Source organism: Haematobia irritans, chromosome 4 (genome assembly GCF_050003625.1).
Source record: "Haematobia irritans isolate KBUSLIRL chromosome 4, ASM5000362v1, whole genome shotgun sequence".
Taxonomy (NCBI): Eukaryota; Metazoa; Arthropoda; class Insecta; order Diptera; family Muscidae; genus Haematobia; species Haematobia irritans.
This window is the reverse complement of record NC_134400.1, coordinates 152,268,433-152,290,401: the sequence shown is the minus strand read 5'-3', so window position 1 is coordinate 152,290,401 and position 21,969 is coordinate 152,268,433. Positions and strand designations below refer to the sequence as shown.

Sequence of the window (21,969 nt, the reverse complement as noted above, 5' to 3'; positions counted from 1 at the left end):
ATTAATATACTGAAAAAAGAGAATGACAATTTAATAATTTAATAAAAACACGTTATTCACCAAAAAAAAGTGAACCCACCGTGGAAGAAAATGTAGGTTTATTTTAGAAAATCTTAACTAAAAAGTTTTCTAATTGCAACATGTTACAAATAAGTTAATACTTTTTGTCAAATTGAAGAAAATTTATTAAAAATAATTAATTTTTTTCTCTTGTTTAAGAAAATTTCATATGTTGAAAGACAAAATTGGATTTAAAAATTGTTAAAATGTCTTTAGCGCTATACGAAGTTCATGACAGGTACAATTTGAGTAATATTTACTCATTTGAGAGACTTATGAACTCAATTTAAGCAAACTTCTGCCATTTTAGGAAAATATGAACTATTTTATTATACCCTGCTCCACACTGTGGAACAGGGTATTATAAGTTAGTGCATATGTTTGCAACACCCAGAAGGAGACGAGATAGACACATGGTGTCTTTGGCAAAAATGCTCAGGGTGGGCTCTTGAGTCGATATAGCGATGTCCGTCTGTCCGTCTGTCCGTCTGTCCGTGAACACATTTTTGTAATCAAAGTCTAGGTCGCAGTTTTAGTCCAATCGACTTCAAATTTGGCACAAGTATGTGTTTTGGCTCAGAATAGATCCCTATTGATTTTGGAACAAATCGGTTCAGATTTAGATATAGCTCCCATATATATATTTCGCCCGATATGGGCTCATATGGCCCCAGAAGCCATAGTTTTACCCTAATTTACTTAAAATTTTGCACAAGAAGAACAATTAGTACTATAGTCAAGTGTGCCAAATTTATTGAAATCAGTTCAGATTTAGATATAGCTCCCATATATATCTTTCGCCCGATATGGACTAATACGGTCCCAGAAGCCAGAGTTTTATCCCAATATGGTTGAAATTTTGCACAGGGAGTAGAATTAGCATTGTAGCTATGCGTGCCAAATTTGGTTGAAATCGGTTCAGATTTAGATATAGCTCCCATATATAGCTTTCGATTTACACTCATATGACCACAGAGGCTAATTTTTTGCTCCGATTTAGTTGAAATTTTGCACAGGGAGTAGAATTAGCATTGTAGCTATGCGTGCAAAATTTGGTTGAAATCGGTTCAGATTTAGATATAGCTCCAATATATAGCTTTCGGCCGATTTACACTCATATGACCACAGAGGCCAATTTTTAACTCCGATTTAGTTGAAATTTTGCACAGGGAGTAGGATTAGCATTGTTGCTATGCGTGCCAAATTTGGTTGAAATCGGTTCAGATTTAGATATAGCTCCCATATATAGCTCTCGCCCGATTTACACTCATATGACCACAGAGGCCAATTTTTAACTCCGATTTAGTTGAAATTTTGCACAGAGAGGAGAATAAGCATTGTTGCTATGCGTGCCAAATTTGGTTGAAATCGGTTCAGATTTATATATAGCTCCCATATATATGTTTTTCTGATTTCGACAAAAATGGTCAAAATACCAACATTTTCCTAGTAAAATCGCCACTGCTCAGTCGAAATGTTGTAAAAAATGACTCTAATTTCCCTAAACTTCTAATACATATATTCGATAAATCATAAAATAAACTTTTTCGAAGTTTCCTTAAAATTGCTTCAGATTCAAACGTTTCCCATATTTTTTTTACTAACATTGTGTTCCACCCTAGTGCATTAGCCGACTTAAATTTTGAGTCTATAGATTTTTGTAGAAGTCTATCAAATTCTTCCAGATCGAGTGATATTTAAATGTATGTATTTGGGACAAACCTTTATATATAGCCCCCAACACATTTGACGGATGTATATGGTATCGAAAAATTTAGATCCACAAAGTGGTGCAAGGTATAATATAGTTGGCCCCCGCCCGACTTTAGACTTTCCTTACTTATTTTTTAGTAAAATTGTGCACTATATTTGTATACAACTATGTTTTCTTATTTTTAGTTCACGTCATTAAAAATAGCAAAAAATTATTCAAATAAGGAACATTTACTCATATTGTGTAAAATTTAACTAAAATCAACTAATCATGGCGTTACATACAAATGCACAAACTTATTATACCCTGTACCACAGTAGTGGTGAAGGGTATAAAAACAAGTGAGTAAGGTAGAAAGTCGAGCGGGCCCGACAATATTATACCCTAAACAGCCCCTACTGAAGTAGTAAACATTGTTTGTGGGGTATGAGTGGTATAGGATTGGGAGATAACCCGAATTTCCATATGGAAGTACATTAAGGGGTACATAGTTATGGGAGTTTTATCACAATCTGAACAGAATGTCTGATATTACGAGCTATAGTTGATTCTGAACCTACAGAGTTTTATGCCACTAATATTGATTCCATTTTTAAACAAGTAAGTAAAATAGAAAGTCGGGCGGGGCCGACTATATCATACCCTAAACCACCCTTACTGAATTAGTAATCGTAAGCATTTGTGGGCTAACATTGATATAGGTCTGGGAGATAAACCGCTGTTGCATATTTAAGAAAATTAAGGGGTACATGTTTATGGGAGCTTTGTCTCAATCTGACTATAGCTCATAGTCAGTGTTGCCAGGGAAAATGTTCGGTTTACCCTACAAGGACAATAAAAGTCCCTTCTTTCCCATACATTCCCAAACAATTTTCCGTACAATATTTTTCGTTAAATTTAAACAAATTTTATAAAACAAAAATGGTTCTAAGTACTTTATTATCTTAAAACAGTTGGTAGAATTCTACCAAAAATAGTATTTTTTTTTTTTTTTGGTTAAATCTCTATAGAAATAAAATTTTGGAAAACGTTTTTATAAATAAATTTTTTTGAGAAATTTTTCTATAGAAATAAAATTTGATAATAAATGTTATAGAAACAAAATTTTGAGAAAAAAATTCTATAGAAATAACATTTTGAGAAAAATTTTTATAGAAATAATATTTTGAAGAAAAAAATCTATAGAAATACAATTTTGACAAAATTTTCTATAGAAATAAAATGTTGACAAAATTTTCTACAGGAATAAAGTTTTGACAAAAATTTCTATAGAAATATTTGTTTGGTAGATTTGTGGTAATTTGTGGTAATCTTAAAATTTGTTGGCACGAGTGGTAACTGTTGTTACCACACATTGTTAAAGATCAAGCGGTGCCGGCTTCTAAATTCCTCCTCTAGAGCCACCAAAATGTAAAAATTATTACAAATTGTGTTGAGTTAAAATGTCCCTACATTATGGCCCTACGTCCCTACAAGACGCTAAATATTAGAAAAAACCTACATACTTCTAGCAACACTGGCTGTAGTTGATATTGCACCTACGGGGTTAGTATGCCACCTATATCTAAATCTGAACCGATTTCGATGATTTTTTGCACATACAGTAAGTGCTATAGAAAATTAGATTGGACCATTTTTGAGTCAGATCGCTTGATGAATAAGAGACTTATGGCCAAATTTTGCAAAATCGGGCGATACATATATATGGGAGCTATATCGAACTCTGAACCGATTTCAATGAAATTCGGCACGATTAAAGTGTGGTTAATTGGATTACTTTGTGGCAAATTTGACGCCGATCGGTTTGTAAATGAACGCCATCTGACCCCATTTATCGAAATCGGACGATACATTTATATGGGAGCTATAGCTAAAGTTGATCCGTTTTTTTTTTCAAATTCAACAGCATTCGTCCCTGTAGCAAAAAAACGCCACACACCAAATTTCATCAAAATTGGTTAATAATTGCGACCGGAATCCTGCGAACAACAAATACATGGACGGACAGCCACCAAGCGCTAGATCAACTCAGAAGGTGATTCTGAGTCGATCGGTATATATTTTATGTCTAAAATCAATATTTCTGGTAGGCACATTTTTTGGCACATCAAAGTTATTATACCCTGACCACTATGTGGTTTACGGTATAATGATGTACCCTATTTTATTTAACCACATAACCATCCTCTACGTTTTCTGAAAATTTCAAATAAATTGGTTTTCGAGGTTATCCGGAACGTACAAATAAAGAAACATAATTCGGTGTTTATATACATTGATCATATTTGGAAGATATCGATTGGTTTGTTGCACCTACTCTGTCGGAGAATTTTTAAACTAAAAATGTTGATATTTAAGCTTTCATTTTAATTCGGTAAAATGGTTTATGTCTATGCTAAATATCTACAATAGTAAGCATGGGTGTGTGTACAAACTACACAAGCATATTCGAATGCTGATATTCTCTCTGCTATTGCTATTAGCAAGGAATACAATAGCACTAATTGAGTCCATGTTATTCACTAACTTTAACATGTTTTGTTAAAGCAACAGGCCCCATAAATACGTAACAGCTATTGAGAGTTTTTCCAGTTCAAACTAATAAACGCTCATTTATTGGAGGCTGGTACCAGTGTTGCCAGTATTGAGGATACTTTTTCGTGGATGGAGGCAAAATTTTTATTTGGGAACTTGGAAATTTGGTGGGGAATTTCCATAAATTTGGGGAGTTTTTGTGGGGATTTTTTTTTTCGAAATTTGTTTAGTGTAATAGACCAGGTTTACAACAATGGTTTACGTGCAATTCTTTTTATATGCATTATTAAAGAAGAAGCAAAGCGAATCGAAAATTTAAAAAGGAAACTTTGTTCCTCTTTATTGCACGGCATATATAGGGAGCAAGAGAAGCAATTGGACTACAAACGGACTCAGGGTTTTATTTTGATGCTTCCAGCGCTAATTTATAATTTTACTTGGCTTGGCTAAGATTTTTTTTCTACAAATGTGAAATCAATTCGTGGGAACTTGGGCCTAAATGTAGTCCTCTATCAGTTTTTTATCGCAGATTTGGACAATATATCCCATAAATATAGAAACTGTGAAAATGGGTTACCTTCATATTAATCTATCACCCAATTTTATTACTTGAGTAGTTAGAACTAAATTTTCGTTCATAAATACATGGTGGCCGAAGTCCCATTTTCATTTCTCGAGTATTTCGTAGACGATTGTCTGTCTCCTGGCTTCGTGTGTCGAAGTTTTGATCAAATTGCAACTCGTAAACTAATAAAATATTTATATTTTTATACCCTCCACCATAGGATGGGTGTATATTAACTTTGTCATTCCGTTTGTAACACATCGAAATATATATATATATATATATATATATATATATATATATATATATATATATATATATATATATATATATATATATATATATATATATATATATATATATATATATATATATATATATATATATATATATATATATATATATATATATATATATATATATATATATATATATATATATATATATATATATATATATATATATGAGCATGTCCCTCCGTCCGTCCGTCCGTCTGTTGAAATCACGTTAACTTCCCAACGAAACAAGCTATCGACTTGAAACTTGGCACAAGTAGTTGTAAGTGATGTAGGTCGGATTGTATTGCAAATGGACCATATCGGTCCACTTTTACGTATAGCCCCCATATAAACGGACCCCCAAATTTGGCTTGCGATTGCTCTAAGAGAAGCATATTTCATCCGATCCGGCTGAAATTTGGTACATGGTGTTGGTATATGGTCTCTAATACTCACGTAAAAATTGGCCCATATCGGTCAATAATTATATATAGCCCCCATATAAACCGATCCCCCGATTTGGCTTGTTGAGCCTCTAAGAGAAGCAAATATTATCCGATCCGGCTGAAATTTGGCACATGGTGTTGGTATATGGTCCTTAACATCCTTGCAAAAATTGGTTCACATGGGTCCATAATTATATATAGCCCCCATATAAACCGATCCCCCGATTTGAACTCCGGAGCCTCTTAGAGGGGCAAAATTCATCCGATCCGGTTGAAATTTGGTACGTGGTGTTAGTATATGGTCTTTAACAACCACATAAAAATTGGTTCATATTGGTCCATAATTATATATAGCCCCCTTATAAAACGATTCCCAGATTTGGTTTGCGGATCCTCTAAGAGAAGCAAATTTCATCCGATCCGGCTGAAATTTGGTACGTTGTATTCGTATATAGTCTCTAACAACCATTCAAAAATTTGTCCATATTAGTCCATAATTATATATAGCCCCCATATAAACCAGATTTGAACTCCGGAGCCTCTTGGAGGAGCAAAATTCATCCGATCCGGTTCAAATTTGCAACGTGGTGTTAGTATATGGCCGCTAATAACCATGCCAAAATTGCTCCATATCGGTCTATAGTTATATATAGCCGATCCCCAATCACACAAAAATTGGTCCATATTGGTTCATAATCATGGTTGCCATTCGAGTCAAAAATAATCTAGCAAAATTTTATTTCTATAGAAAATTTTTGCAAAATTTTATTTTTATAGAAAAATTTTGTCAAAATTTGAATTCTATAAAGAATGTTGTCAAAATTTTAATTCTATAGAGAATATTGTCAAAATGGAAAATGTTTGTCAAAATTGAAGATTTTGTCAAAATTTTATTTCTGTAGAAAATTTTGTCAAAATGTTATTTCTATAGAGAATATTGTCAAAATGGAAAATGTTTGTCAAAAGTGAAAATTTTGTCAAAATTTTATTTCTATAGAAAATTTTGTCAAAATGTTATTTCTATATAAAATTTTGATAAAATCGTATTTCTATAGAAAATTTTGTCCAAATTTTACTTCTATAGAAAATGTTGTCAAAATTTTATTTCTATAGAAAATTTTGTCAAACTTAATTATATACGTATTTACCCAAGTAATTCGATTGTGGATGACAGTCTTCAGTAGAAGTTTCTACGCAATCCATGGTGGAGGGTACATAAGCTTCGGCCTGGCCGAACTTACGGCCGTATATACTTCTTAACTTTAAAATTATTACGAATTTATTTCTTTATTTTTTCCTCATACAAATTTCTCAAGCCTTTATTGGGGATTTTTGTGAAGAATTTTAAGTGTCCGAATTTGTGGACAAGAACAGGAAAAATACTGTCAGCACTGAATGCTCCCCTCAAACAGTGTGGCCAGTATTTTGCAGTTCTTGTCTTCAAATTTGGATGCTTTCGTCCCCGAAAATCATCAATTTATATTCAAATTTCTCACAAAAATTCCCAATAATTTTTTAACAAAACAAACCCCTTTATAATAAATTGTACCACGGTTAGTTTTTTTAATTTTGGTATGGTTATTAGCGGCCATATACTAACACCAAGCTGCAAATTTCAACCGGATCGGATGAATTTTGCTTCTCCAAGAGGCTCCGGAGATCAAATCTGGGGAACAGTTTATATGGGGGCTATATATAATTATGGACCGATATGGACCAATTTTTACATGGTTGTTAGAGACCATATAACACCGCGTACCAAATTTCAACCGAATCGGATGAATTTTGCTCCTCCAAGAGGTTCCGGAGGTCAAATCTTGGGATAGATTTATATGGGGGCTATATATAATTATGGACCGATATGGACCAATTCTTGCGTGTTTGTTAGAGACCACATACTAACACCACGTTCAAAATTTCAACCGGATCGGATGAATTTTGCTCCTCCAAGAAGCTCCGGAGGACAAATCTGGGGATCGGTTTATATGGGGGCTATATATAATTATGGACCGATATGAACCAATTCTTGCATGGTTGTTAGAGACCATATAATAATACCGCGTACTAAATGTCAAACGGATCCGATAAATTTTGCTCCTGCAAGAGGCTCAAATCTGGAGATCGGTTTATATGGGGGCTATATAATTATGTACCGATATGGACCAATTTTTCCATGGTTGTTAGAGACCATATACTAATACCATGTACCAAATTTAACACCGCGTACCAAATTTCAACCGACTCGGATGAATTTTGCTCCTCCAAGAGGTTCCGGAGGTCAAATCTTGGGTTTGATTTATATAGGGACTATATATAATTATGGACCGATATGGACCAATTCTTGCGTGTTTGTTAGAGACGACATACTAACACCACGTTCCAAATTTCAACCGGATCCGATGAATTTTGCTTTTCCAAGAAGCTCCGGAGGACAAATCTGGGGATCGGTTTATATGGGGGCTATATATAATTATGGACCGATATGAACCAATTCTTGCACGGTTGTTAGAGACCATATAATAACGTACCAAATTTCAACCGGATCCGATAAATTTTGCTCCTCTAAGAGGCTCCGGAGGTCAAATCTGGAGATCGGTTTATATGGGGCCTATATAATTATGGACCGATATGGACCAATTTTTGCATGGTTGTTAGAGACCATATACTAATACCTTGTACCAAATTTCAGCCAGATCGGATGAAATTTGCTGCTCTTAGAGGATCCGCAAACCAAATCTGGGGATCGGTTTATATGGGGGCTATATATAATTATGGACCTATGTGAACCAATTTTTGCATGGTTGTGAGAGACCATATACTAACACCACGTACCAAATTTCAACCGGATCGGATGAATTTTGCTCCTCTAAGAGGCTCCCGGGGTCAAATCTGGGGATCGGTTTATATGGGGGCTATATATAATTATGGAGCGATATGGACCAATTTTTACACGGTTGTTAGAGACAATATACTAACACCACGTACCAAATTTCAACCGAATCGGATGAAATTTGCTCCTTCAAGAGGATCTGGAGATCAAATCTGGGGATCGGTTTATAAAAGTGGACCGATATGGCCCATTGGCAATACAATCCGACCTATATCAATAACAACTACTTGTGCCAAGTTTCAAGTCGATAGCTTGTTTCGTTCGGAAGTTAGCGTGATTTCAACAGATGGACGGACATGCTTAGATCGACTCAGAATTTCACCACGACCCAGAATATATATATGGGGTCTTTGAGCAATATTTCGATGTGTTACAAACGGAATGACAAAGTTAATATAACCCCCCATTCTATGGTAGAGGGTATAAAAATGACTTAGACTACTATAGACCGAACAAAGCTCTTGGCCCTTTTTGGATTGGAAATTTTTAAAACTTTGGTCACAGACTACGTAGAATACCAAGTCGACTTAGCGTACTCCGAAAGTCTATCATAAAAAGTGCGAAAATAAATCGTAAAAAATCGTAGCAAAAAAGTTGGAAGTTGTTCTAAAGGCACAACTTTGAAAGTTCTTCCAAAAATGTCTTCCCAAAGATGTTCTTTATTTTAACTACACAGAAAAAAAATATCACCAAAATATTTCCAATTAAAAAGTTGATTAAAGTTGAAATTTTTTTTAAATTAAGCGATACAATTAACTTTTTAATCAAGATAGAAACATTATGTTAATTAAGTCAAAGATTGAACATTTTCAAATTTTTATTTAAATAATTAATTAATTTAATTAATTATTTAGTCACTTACTTTTTACTTTTCTTTAATAATCCATTTTAAGGAATATAAATTTTGTGAAAATTTGCTTTGGGATATTCCCCATAAAGTTATGATGTAATCTGCGACAAATATGTACAATTTTATGACGTTTTTTACTCATTTATTTTTCACTTTGGTGAAAATTAGCGGCTAGACTCGAACTTAATACCCACCTTTTAAGTGGAAGACTAATTCACGGAAGACTAATTCACTTAAAAAAAGTGATGGAAAATACAATACATTTTGTAATCAAACTCAAAACACTAAGTCAGTTAAGAAAGTAAGTAAGAAAGAGTTTTGCAATTAACATCAATTAAATGTTTAATTGAATCAATTATTGAAATTTGCTAATGAAATCAATTAATTTTTTAATCAAGTATTTTTTTAATGACCAATTAAAACTGCGATTGATACTATGATACTTCGTGATTGAAGACATTTCAATTAAAAGATTAATTGGATCAATAAATTTCGTGATTAAATCAGAAAATGAATTTTTTCTGTGTGTTTTAAACCTTTTTATACCCACCACCATAGAATGGTGACGGGGGTATAATAAGTTTGTCATTCCGTTTGTAACACATCGAAATATCGATTTCCGGCTATATAAAGTATATATATTCTTGATCAGGGAGAAATTCTAAGACGATATAACGATGTCCGTCTGTCTGTCTGTTGTAATCACGCTACAGTCTTCAATAATGAAGCAATCGTGCTGAAATTTTGCACAAACTCGTCTTTTATCTGCAGACAGGTCAAGTTCGAAGATGGGCTATATCGGTCCACGTTTTGATATAGTCCCCATATAAACCGACCCCTCGATTTGTGGTCTTGGGCTTATAGAAAACGTAGTTGTTATCCAATTTGCTTGAAATTTGAAATCTGGAGGTATTTTATGACCATAAAGAGGTGTGCCAAAAATGGTGAGTATCGGTTCAGGTTTTGGTATAGCCCCCATATAGACCGATCTCTCGATTTTACTTCTTGGACTTATAGAAACCGCAGTTTTTATTCAATTTACCTGAAATTGGAAATCTAGAGGTATTGTAGGACCACAAATACGTGCGCAAAAATTGTGAGTATCGGTCCATATTTTGGTATAGCCCCCATATAGACCGATCACCCGATTTTACTTCTTGGGCTTATAGAAACCGCAGTTTTTATCAAATTTACCTGAAATTGGATATCGAGAGGTACTTTAGAACCGTAAAGAGGTGTGCCAAAAGGGAGCATCGGTCCATGTTTTGGTATGGTCCCCATATAAGCGGACCTCCCGATTTGGGGTCTTGGGCTTAAGAACCCGTAATTTTTATCCAATTTGCCTGAAATTGAAAATCTAGAGGTACTTGAGGACCATCAAAAGGTGTGCCGAAAATGGTCCGTATCGTTCCATGTTTTGGTATAGCCCCCATATAGACCGATCTCCCGATTTTACATCTTGGGTTTATAGAATCCGTAGTTTATATACAATTTACCTGAAATTGGTATTTTAGGACCATAAAGAGGTTTGCCACAAATGGTGAGTATCGGTCCATGTTTTGATATAGCCCCCATATAGACCGATATCCCGATTTTACTTCTTGGGCTTCTAAAATCCGGAGTTTTTATCCAATTTGCCTGAAATTGGAAATCTAGAGGTATTTTCGGGCCATAAAGAGGTGTGCCGAAAACGGTGAATATCGGTCCATATTTTAGTATAGCCCCCATAAGAACGATCTCCCGATTTAATCCTTGGGTTTCTAGAAACCGTAGTTTTTATCTGATTTGCTTGAAATTGTAAATATGCTGGTATCTTAGGCTCACAAAAACGTGTATCGGATTAAGTTTTTATCGGTCCTTTTGGTAATGCCTCCATATAGACCGACTTCACTTCTTGAAGGTATAGAAGGCGCACTGATCATCAAAATTGTTTGAAACTCAATGTAAAATTTCCAGATTTTACTTCTCGGGTGAAAATCTGCAGATTTAAGATTTCAAATCAAGACGTTATTTTATAATTTTCTTGCACACTTACAAGAGATGTTAATGATTCCTCTAAAACTCTAACAAAAATGGTTCTTATAAATCCAGAATCTGATATAGTCCTCATAGGTGAAATCTTTAAATTTATCTTCGGGAAGTGTCCTCAAGTCCTCAACCCCTCCTGAAATTTCAAACGAAACCCTAATATTTGGTTCATGGTGGTGGGTATTTAAGATTCGGCCCGGCCGAACTTAGTGCTGTATATACTTGTTTTGTTTCAAATAGGTTGAAAACGGAGTAAAAATCAATAAAATGGTTCAACTTATTTAAATTTTGTCGAAAAAAATGCTAAATCAATTCCATAAAAAAATTAAAAAAGTTTTTAATTCACATCACACCTGACATCCAATGTTAAATTCATCCTTTCAGCACCAATTTTGCACCACTTCCGGATCCAAAAAGGATCATTTTCACTAATTTTTTAAAAAGATTTTTTAGCTGGGATGCGATACGTTTTATAAGAAACATGTAATTTTTACACGATTTATTTTCCGTAATTTTTACAAATTTACGGAAATTTTTCATAAAAAAGTTTCGTACTTTTAATCAAAATTTTCGTTGGTTTTAAAATATTAATTAGCGATTTTTTTTTCTTTATTATTACCAAGATAATTCTTTCAGTGAAGTTATAATGAGGTTTGGCTTTTTTTTGGAATTTTGTTTTTTCATCGTAAATATGAAATTAGTACTAACCTTAAGTCAGTTATTTCTTTTTTGCAAATCTGGCAACACTCAATCACTCTCACTCTCTCTCTCTCTCTCTCTTTCTCAATGTGCCAATCTCAATACAAAATCCACAAACAATTCGAAATGCTTTAGTAACTAAAGTTAAGTTACTTGAACACCAGAACTTAGCCAGTTAGTTATTAAGAGTTTCTCGTAACCAGCGGATGTGCTGATTTTTGTTTAACTCCCGTCTGTCGCATTGGTGTTGTGTGATACAAATAAAATAACAAAAAATAATCACGAAATTATTTGCAAAGCAACCAAAAAACAAATTCTTAACGAATCTAATCAAAATTGGAAAAATTTCATAAAAAAACAAATGTTAATTGATTTGTGATCATTGATGTGATATTTCAATAAATTCACAACGTAATAATACCATATCTAGAGGCAAAGAAAAGTCTACAAGTGAAAAAGTGTTAATTTTTTTTTTGGATAGATATTTAAACATTTATATGTGGTCATTGAGTTTCAGTCTTAATTTAAGTTGATTTGTGACAGTTTGGAATATGTGACCTTGAATTTCATCCCAGGATATAATTACTCAATCTGAAAAGTTGACCTTTGGAATTTTTCAATTTTGTGTAAGTAGCAATTTACAACAATTATTTACCCATTTAACTCAATACAAATATTTTTCCACTTGAATTGATTTTCGCGGTTAACCATTGTTATGCCCAAGTGGCACAGTGGCGATGAATAGAAAATTTTATTATAGACTACAAGTGAAATACAACACACATACGCATTTCGCCTTCTATCATGCAATTATTTTATCCAAATAATGAAACCATTGGGAATAATAACTTTGATCTGCACGAAAATGGACCAAACAGAAATATTAAAAAACAAGTAAGGAACGTCTAAAGTCGAGCGGGGCCGACTATATTATACCCTGCACCACTTTGTAGATCTTAATTTTCGATACCATATCACATCCGTCAAATGTGTTGGGGGCTATATATAAAGGTTTATCCCAAATACATACATTTAAATATCACTCGATCTGGACAGAATTTGATAGACTTCTACAAAATCTATAGACTCAAAATTTAAGTCGGCTAAAGCACTAGGGTGGAACACAATGTTAGTAAAAAAATATGGGAAACGTTTAAATCTGAAGCAATTTTAAGGAAACTTCGAAAAAGTTTATTTATGATTTATCGCTCGATATATACGTATTAGAAGTTTAGGAAAATTAGAGTCATTTTTACAACTTTTCGACTAAGCAGTGGCGGTTTTCAAGGAAAATGTTGGTATTTTGACCATTTTTGTCGAAATCGGAAAAACATATATATGGGAGCTATATCTAAATCTGAACCGATTTCAATCAAATTTGGCACGCATAGCAACAATGCTAATTCTACTCCCTGTGCAAAATTTCAACTAAATCGAAGCAAAAAATTGGCCTCTGTGGCCATATGAGTGTAAATCGGGCGAAAGCTATATATGGGAGCTATATCTAAATCTAAACCGATTTCAACCAAATTTGGCACGCATAGCTACAATACTAATTCTACTCCCTGTGCAAAATTTCAACTAAATCGAAGCAAAAAATTGGCCTCTGTGGCCATATGAGTGTAAATCGGGCGAAAGCTATATATGGGAGCTATATCTAAATCTGAACCGATTTCAACCAAATTTGGCACGCATAGCTACAATACTAATTCTACTCCCTGTGCAAAATTTCAACTAAATCGAAGCAAAAAATTGGCCTCTGTGGCCATATGAGTGTAAATCGGGCGAAAGCTATATATGGGAGCTATATCTAAATCTAAACCGATTTCAACCAAATTTGGCATGCATAGCAACAATGCTAATTCTACTCCCTGTGCAAAATTTCAACTAAATCGAAGCAAAAAATTGGCCTCTGTGGCCATATGAGTGTAAATCGGGCGAAAGCTATATATGGGAGCTATATCTAAATCTAAACCGATTTCAACCAAATTTGGCACGCATAGCTGCAATGCTAATTCTACTATCTGGGCAAAATTTCAACCAACGTGGGGTAAACCTCTGGCTTCTGGGACCGTATTAGTCCATATCAGGCGAAAGATATATATGGGAGCTATATCTAAATCTGAACCGATTTCCATAAAATTTTGCACACTTGACTATAGTACTAATTGTTCTTCTTGTGCAAAATTTTAAACAAATTAGGGTAAAACTCTGGCTTCTGGGGCCATATAAGTCCATATCGGGCGAAATATATATATGGGAGCTATATCTAAATCTGAACCGATTTCTTCCAAAATCAATAGGGATCTATTCTGAGCCAAAACACATACTTGTGCCAAATTTGAAGTCGATTGGACTAAATCTGCGACCTAGACTTTGATTACAAAAATGTGTTCACGGACAGACGGACAGACGGACATCGCTATATCGACTCAAGAGCCCACCCTGAGCATTTTTTGCCAAAGACACCATGTGTCTATCTCGTCTCCTTCTGGGTGTTGCAAACATATGCACTAACTTATAATACCCTGTTCCACAGTGTGGAGCAGGGTATAACCAGGCGATACATACACGCAAAGAAAAAAAAGCGTTTGGAAAACGTGTGCCGAAAACGTTTTTCTTTTGTTAGAGTTTTTTGAATTGCTTCGAAAATTTTAAACTTTTATCACCATCAAAATTCGTTTGTTACAAAATTTTTACTTTTTCAATAAAAAAAGTTATTTTTGAAATAACAACACAGTCCATTTCGTTTATATCAAACACTGTTCTTTTCTGACTTTAGGTCTTTAATAAGACACATTTTACAGTTCAAAATTTAATATAGTACAATGTAATGTTGAACATTTTTTCGGAATCTTCCGAATATATCTGGAATATATGTAAAAAAAAAAACAAAAGCAAAAAAAAAACTTTGGCCGAAGCAGGGATCGAACCCATGACCCTTGGCATGAGAGTCGGACGTAGCTACCACTGCTCCACGGTGCCAAACTAAATGTTTGTTTCTGTTAAATAAACTTTGTTTATTCGGTTCGTGGGCGCCGCAAGCTATGCTATATAAATATAACTTATATGGATATTTATCTATTGATGACCATAACAGGTACATAGCTCAGTGGTTAGTGTGTTGGCTTACAATGTGCATGGTCCGCGGTTCGATTCTCCGTCCAGGCGAAAGGTAAAAAAAAATTTTAAAAATTTATAAAATCGTATAATTTCTTCTACATTGTTGGTATTACAGGAAAAGGTGTAAAGAAGTAAAAAACCTCGTGGATGTGAGAAAGATGTGGAGGAAAATGCAATTAGCAAGAAAACAATGTTTTTTGAGTTAGTCTTTATGAAATTGTTTTTACATCCTGGAAAAGAATAAACGTTTATCACAAAAAGTATATACTTTTCTTCCAAAGACACCTCCTTACAGCGAAAAGCAAATGAGAAACGAACTTTGTTTGTCTAAAATTTCGTTTGGGAGGAAAGAATTATTTTTTTGCGTGTAGTGACCAATTAAATTTATCTAAAAAGTGAGAGCCACCGTGGTGCAATTGTTAGCATGCCCGCCTTGCATACATAAGGTCGTGGGTTCGATTCCTGCTTCGACCGAACACCAAAAAGTTTTTCAGCTGTGGATTATCCTTCCTCAGTAATGCTGGTGACATTTTTGGGGGTTTCAAAGCTTCTCTAAGTGGTTTCACTGGAATGTGGAACGCCGTTCGGACTCGGCTATAAAAAGGAGGTCCCTTGTCATTGAGCTTAACCCTTTGATTACCGATGTCCACTGAGGAGGACATTCGAAAATGACACCAAACTATATTTCCCCACCTAGTTTCGACTTGTTTCTCTTTGTTATTTTAAAGTAGAGGCTTTAGTCTATACACGCAAAAAAATAATTCTTTCCTCCCAAACGAAATTTTAGACAAACAAAGTACGTTTCTCATTTGCTTTTCGCTGTAAGGAAGTGTATTTGGAGGAAAAGTATATACTTTTTCTGATAAACGTTTATTCTTTTCCAGGATGTAAAAACAATTTCATAAAGACAAACTCCAAAAAAAACATATTGTATTCTTGCTAATTGCATTTTCCCTCACATCTTTCTCACATCCACGAGGTTTTTAGTTCTTAACACCTTTTCCTGTAATACCAACAATGTAGAAGAAATTATACGATTTTATAAATATAAAAATTTTTTTTACCTTTCGCCTGGACGGAGAATCGAACCGCGGACCATGCACTTTGTAAGCCAACACACTAACCACTGAGCTATGTACCTGTTATGGTCATCAATAGATAAATATCCATATAAGTTATATTTATATAGAATAGCTTGCGGCGCCCACGAACCGAACAAACAAAGTTTATTTACCAGAAACAAACATTTAGTTTGGCACCGTGGAGCAGTGGTTGCTACGCCCGACTTGCATGCCAAGGGTCGTGGGTTCGATCCCTGCTTCGACCAAAGTTTTATTTTTGTGTTTTTTTTTTAACATATATTCCAGATATGTTCGGAAGATTCCGAAAAATGTTCAACATTACATTGTAGAATATTAAATTTTGACCTGTGAAATGTGTCGTATTAAAGACCGAAAGTCAGAAAAGAACAGTGTTTGATATAAACGAAATGGACTGTGTTGTTGTATCAAAAATAACTTTTTTTTATTGAAAAAATAATAATTTTGTAACAAACGAATTTTTTTTTTGGTGATAAAAGTTTAAAATTTTCGAAGCAATTCAAAAAACTCTAACAAAAGATAAACGTTTTCGGTACACGTTTTCCAAACGTTTTTTTTATTTGCGTGTATATGCTATAAATATTATCGTTATTGGTGAGCACTAAACTGCAATTTTATACCCTGCACCACACTGTGGAACAGGGTATTATAAGTTAGTGCATATATTTGCAACACCCAGAAGGAGACGAGATAGACACATGGTGTCTTTGGCAAAAATGCTCAGGGTGGGCTCCTGAGTCAATATAGCCATGTCGGTCTGTCCGTGAACACATTTTTGTAATCAAAGTCTAGGTCGCAGTTTTAGTCCAATCGACTTCAAATTTGGCACAAGTATGTGTTTTGGCTCAGAATAGAACCCTATTGATTTTGGAAGAAATCGGTTCAGATTTAGATATAGCTCCCATATATATGTTTTTCTGATTTCGACAAAAATTGTCAAAATACCAACATTTTCCTTGTAAAATCGCCACTGCTTAGTCGAAAAGTTGTAAAAGTGACTTTAATTTTCCTAAACTTCTAATACATATATATCGAGCGTTAAATCATAAATAAACTTTTGCGAAGTTTCCTTAGAATTGCCTAGATTTAAATGTTTCCCATATTTATACCCTTCACCACTACTGTGGTACAGGGTATAATAAGTTTGTGCATTTGTATGTAACGCCAAGAAGGAAAAGTCTGAGACCCATCGTTTAGTATACCGATCGTCTTAGAATTAAATTCTGAGTCGATTTAGCGATGTCCGTCTGTCTGTCTGTCTGTTCTTGTATTTTTGTGCGCAAAGTACAGGTCGCAGTTTAAGTCCGATCGTCCTCAAATTTGGCATAGGGTCGTGTTTTGGGACAAAGACAATCGCTATTGATCGGTTCAGATTTAGATATAGCTGCCATATATATTTATCCCCGATATGGTCATAATTGGCGTGTTTATCAACCGATGTTCTTCAAATTCAGTACATCCGAATATTTTATGAGTCTCGAAAAACTTGCAAAGTATCAGCCAAATCGGTTCAGATTTAGATATAGCTCCCATATATATCTTTCATACGATTTAGACTCATATGGCAACAGAGGTCAAAGTTTACTACCGATTTTCGTGAAATTTTGCACAGAGAGTACAATTGACATTCTACCAATGCTTGGTAAATTTGATTGAAATCGGTTCAAATTTAGATATAGCTCCCATATATATATCTTTCGTCCGATTTGCACTTATATGGCCTCAAAAGCTAGTGTTTTACCCTGACTTGCTGCAAATTTTGCACGAGAGGTACGTTTAACGTTGTCGTTATGTGTGCAAAATTTGGTTAAAATCGCTTCAGATTTAGATATAGCTCCCATATATATCTTTCGTCCGATTTGGGCTTATATGGCCTCAAAAGCCAGAGTTTTGCCCTGATTTGCTTCAAATTTTGCACATGGAGTACGTTTAATAGTATGTGTGCCAAAGATTTAGATATAGCTCCCATATATATCGGCTCAGATTTAGATATAGCTGTAATATATATTTATAACCGATCTGGTCAGAAATGGCGTATTTATCAACCGATCTTCTTCCAATTTCGTATAATCGAATATTTTGTGAGGTTCAGATTCAGATATAGCTCTCATATATAGCTTTCGCCCGATTTACCCTCCTATGGTCTCAGCGGCGAATCTTTTGTTCCGATTTACGTGAAATTTTGCACAGGAAGTAGAATTAACATTATAAATGTCCACACCGAATTTGGTTGAAATCGGTTCAGATTTAGATATAGCTCCCATATATAGCTTTCGCCCGATTTCATTAATTTTTAAGAATTTGTCTGACCTAAGCCCAAAAATTTTTTCTTTCATGTTATGATAACCATTTTTAAAGCAAATCACTTAATTGTAAGGACAATACGACTTCATTGCAAAGCTTATCGACTTTTGGGCAAGGAAAAAACCCATTGTTTTTGTTTTTTTTCTTCAGTCGTTTTGTTTTTAAATGCATATATCATCTGTGATGCGCATTTAGACTGATTGTCTGTACGAAGTACACATAGTGTACCGTAGTACATGTAATGATATAATGGCATTATATATTAGCCTATCATTACCGGTTATTTTTATGGTGTATGGAAACGTGAAAATGTTGTCCAAAAGACAGCGCAGCGCAACTGAATCGGATTTCCACATCCTCATCAGTTCCCTTTATTGAACGATCTACTGATCTCAATTATTAGACTATGTTGGTAAGTCATTCTTATATTGCAAAGAACGAGCTTAAGCCAATCCAACATGTCCAACTTTATATTAGAGAAACGCGTCTTCTATGCTAAGCAAAATTTGAAATCTTTGGCATCACGACAATAGGGCTGTTTTCTTTTAGCACTGGATACCCTAAGATGTGAAGGACTAAAAGAAAACAGAGTACTCGCTTATCCAGGACATCTCCAAAAATATGCAACACTGTCATCAGCTGTTTAAAAACAATCACAGAAAAGAGGTGAAATCTTGCATTTTTAATGTATGAAGTGCTGAAATAGTAATAAATATTTACTGCTGCGATTATTTATGACACTGTACCACTTTGAATTTCATGTTTTTTGAAAATTTAGTCACAATAAATTGCTATTGTGAATCGAAGAAGCGTCACTTTATCAAAATATAATCTGGCAACATCGGCGCAACTTGCACTGATGAGATGTTCTGGATAGAACACCAGTGCAACGATGTTCTGGATAGCTCATACAAAAGTTGCATCCAGTGCTAAAAGAAAACAGCAATTTTAAACCACTTCCGTTTCCAGAAAGAAAATGTTCACAACTTTTTTAGCGACGCTTTTTTTGCTGGGATGTTATACTTTCTACAAGGCACTAATATTGGGATACATTTTCCCATTGTTAAAATTTTAGATAGTACAGATATAAAGTTTTGGATTCTGTGGCCAATAAAGAATCATATATGAAAAAGTGAAAAAAAAATATCCACCTTATCTTCAGTTCAATAATTAAAAAAAAAAACAAGTATATACAGCCGTAAGTTCGGCCAGGCCGAATCTTATGTGCCCTCCACCATGGATAGCGTAGAAACTTCTACGAAAGACTCTCATCCACAAATTTCAACTCACATGGTTGTTAAATATCACATACTACCACCACGTACCAAATTTCAACCAGATCGGATGAATTTTGCTTCTCCAAAAGGCACCGGAGGTCAAATCTGGGGATCGGTTTATATGGGAGCTATATATTATTATGGACTGATAGGAATCAATTCCTACATGGTTGTTGGATACCCTATACTAACATCACGTACCAAATTTCAATCGAATGGGAAGAATTTTGCTCTTCCAAGGTGCTACGGAGGTCAAATCTGAGGTTCGGTTTATATGGGGCTTATATATAATTATGGACCGATATCGACCAATTTTTGCATGGGTGTTTGAGGCCATATATTAACATCACGTACCAAATTTCAACTGAATCAGATGAATTTTGGTCTTCCAAGAGTCTCCGGAGGTCAAATCTGGTGATCGGTTTATATGGGGGCTATATATAATTATGGACCGATATGGACCAATTTTTGCATGGTTGTTAGAGACCATATACTAACACCATGTACCGAATTTCAGTCGGATCGGATGAAATTTTCTTCTCTTAGAGGCCTCGCAAGCCAAATTTGGGGGTCCGTTTATATGGGGGCTATATATAATTATGGACCGATATGGACCGATTTTTGCATGGTTGTTAGAGACCATATACTAACACCATGTACCAAATTTGAGCCAGATCGGATTAAAATTGTTTCTCTTAGAGGCTCCGCAAGCTACATCGGGGGATCGGTTTATATGGGGGCTATATATAATTTTGGACCGATATGGACCAGTTTTTGCATGGTTTTTAGAGACCATATATTAACACCATGTACCAAATTTGAGCCAGATCGGATGAAAATTGTTTCTCTTAGAGGCTCCGCAAGCTACATCGGGGGATCGGTTTATATGGGGGCTATATATAATTATGGACCGATATGGACCAGTTTTTGCATGGTTGTTAGAGACCATATACTAACACCATGTACCGAATTTCAGTCGGATCGGATGAAATTTTCTTCTCTTAGAGGCCTCGCAAGCCAAATTTGGGGGTCCGTTTATATGGGGGCTATACGTAAAAGTGGACCGATATGGCCCATTTGCAATACCATCCGACCTACATCAATAACAACTACTTGTGCCAAGTTTCAAGTGGATAGCTTGTTTCGTTCGGAAGTTAGGGTGATTTCAACAGACGGACGGACGGACGGACGGACGGACATGCTCAGATCGACTCAGAATTTCACCACGACCCAGAATATATATATACTTTATGGGGTCTTAGAGCAATATTTCGATGTGTTACAAACGGAATGACAAAGTGAATATACCCCCATCCTATGGTGGAGGGTATAAAAATCAAAAACTCGAGAAGTCTTCTCTTACAGATTTTGAAAAAATCTACAAAACAAATTATAAAATTGTCGTACTCACCTATACTATGATAAAGTTCACAATATTCTAAATCGAACCACCACTGTACAATACAAGTTATGTCGTATTGATGAGAGGGAGGGGAACACAAAAGATACCTGAAAGAAAATTTTCTATTCAGTTGATTGTTTGTAAATGAGTACATGTGCCATGCTACACTACATCAAAACCAAAAGAATACTATGAGAGAGTATCTACGCTGACTTACATAGGCATGCATGGGGATTTGTAATCGCATTCCCAAATGAGTACGTTTTGTTTACACACTGTACACTCACTCACTCTCATGTGATCAACATCAAGATAAATTTACATGTAAATAAGGGGTGGGGTGATCATGCAGCAGCGAAGACGTCATTCTCAATGTTACAAAGCTAACAATAACAAAGTGCCACCGCACATCATTTAATATTAAGGGGAGTAATAGGAGATAAACCATTGTCATCATATTTCATCTGGTTCTCATCTTCGTCTATGGAAAGTTGCACAATAATGGATGGGCGCTAATTGCCATCAACCATCTTCTACACATTAAGCCACTGTTAATAACCCTGATAATAAATAGACGTCCGACGGCATGCATGCACTCAAAAAGAAAACATTTGGAATATTTTTTAATTCTTATCAGATTTTGGCTATTGTTTGTCGCAGTGTTTTATTTTTTGTTGTTTTTTTTTCGAAAGTGACTT

At 34.8% G+C, this 21,969-nt stretch overlaps 1 protein-coding gene across 1 annotated transcript in view; it reads left to right on the top strand.

The window, feature by feature from the left end:
- Positions 1–12,241: 12,241 nt before the first annotated feature.
- Targ2 (Terminal ADP-ribose protein glycohydrolase 2) overlaps positions 12,242–21,969 on the top strand; it is a 54,301-nt gene continuing 44,573 nt past the window's right edge. Inside the window, exon 1 of the mRNA XM_075304989.1 lies at positions 12,242–12,691. The gene's annotated coding sequence lies outside the window, so the exon portion shown is untranslated. The remainder of the gene's footprint in view (positions 12,692–21,969) is intronic.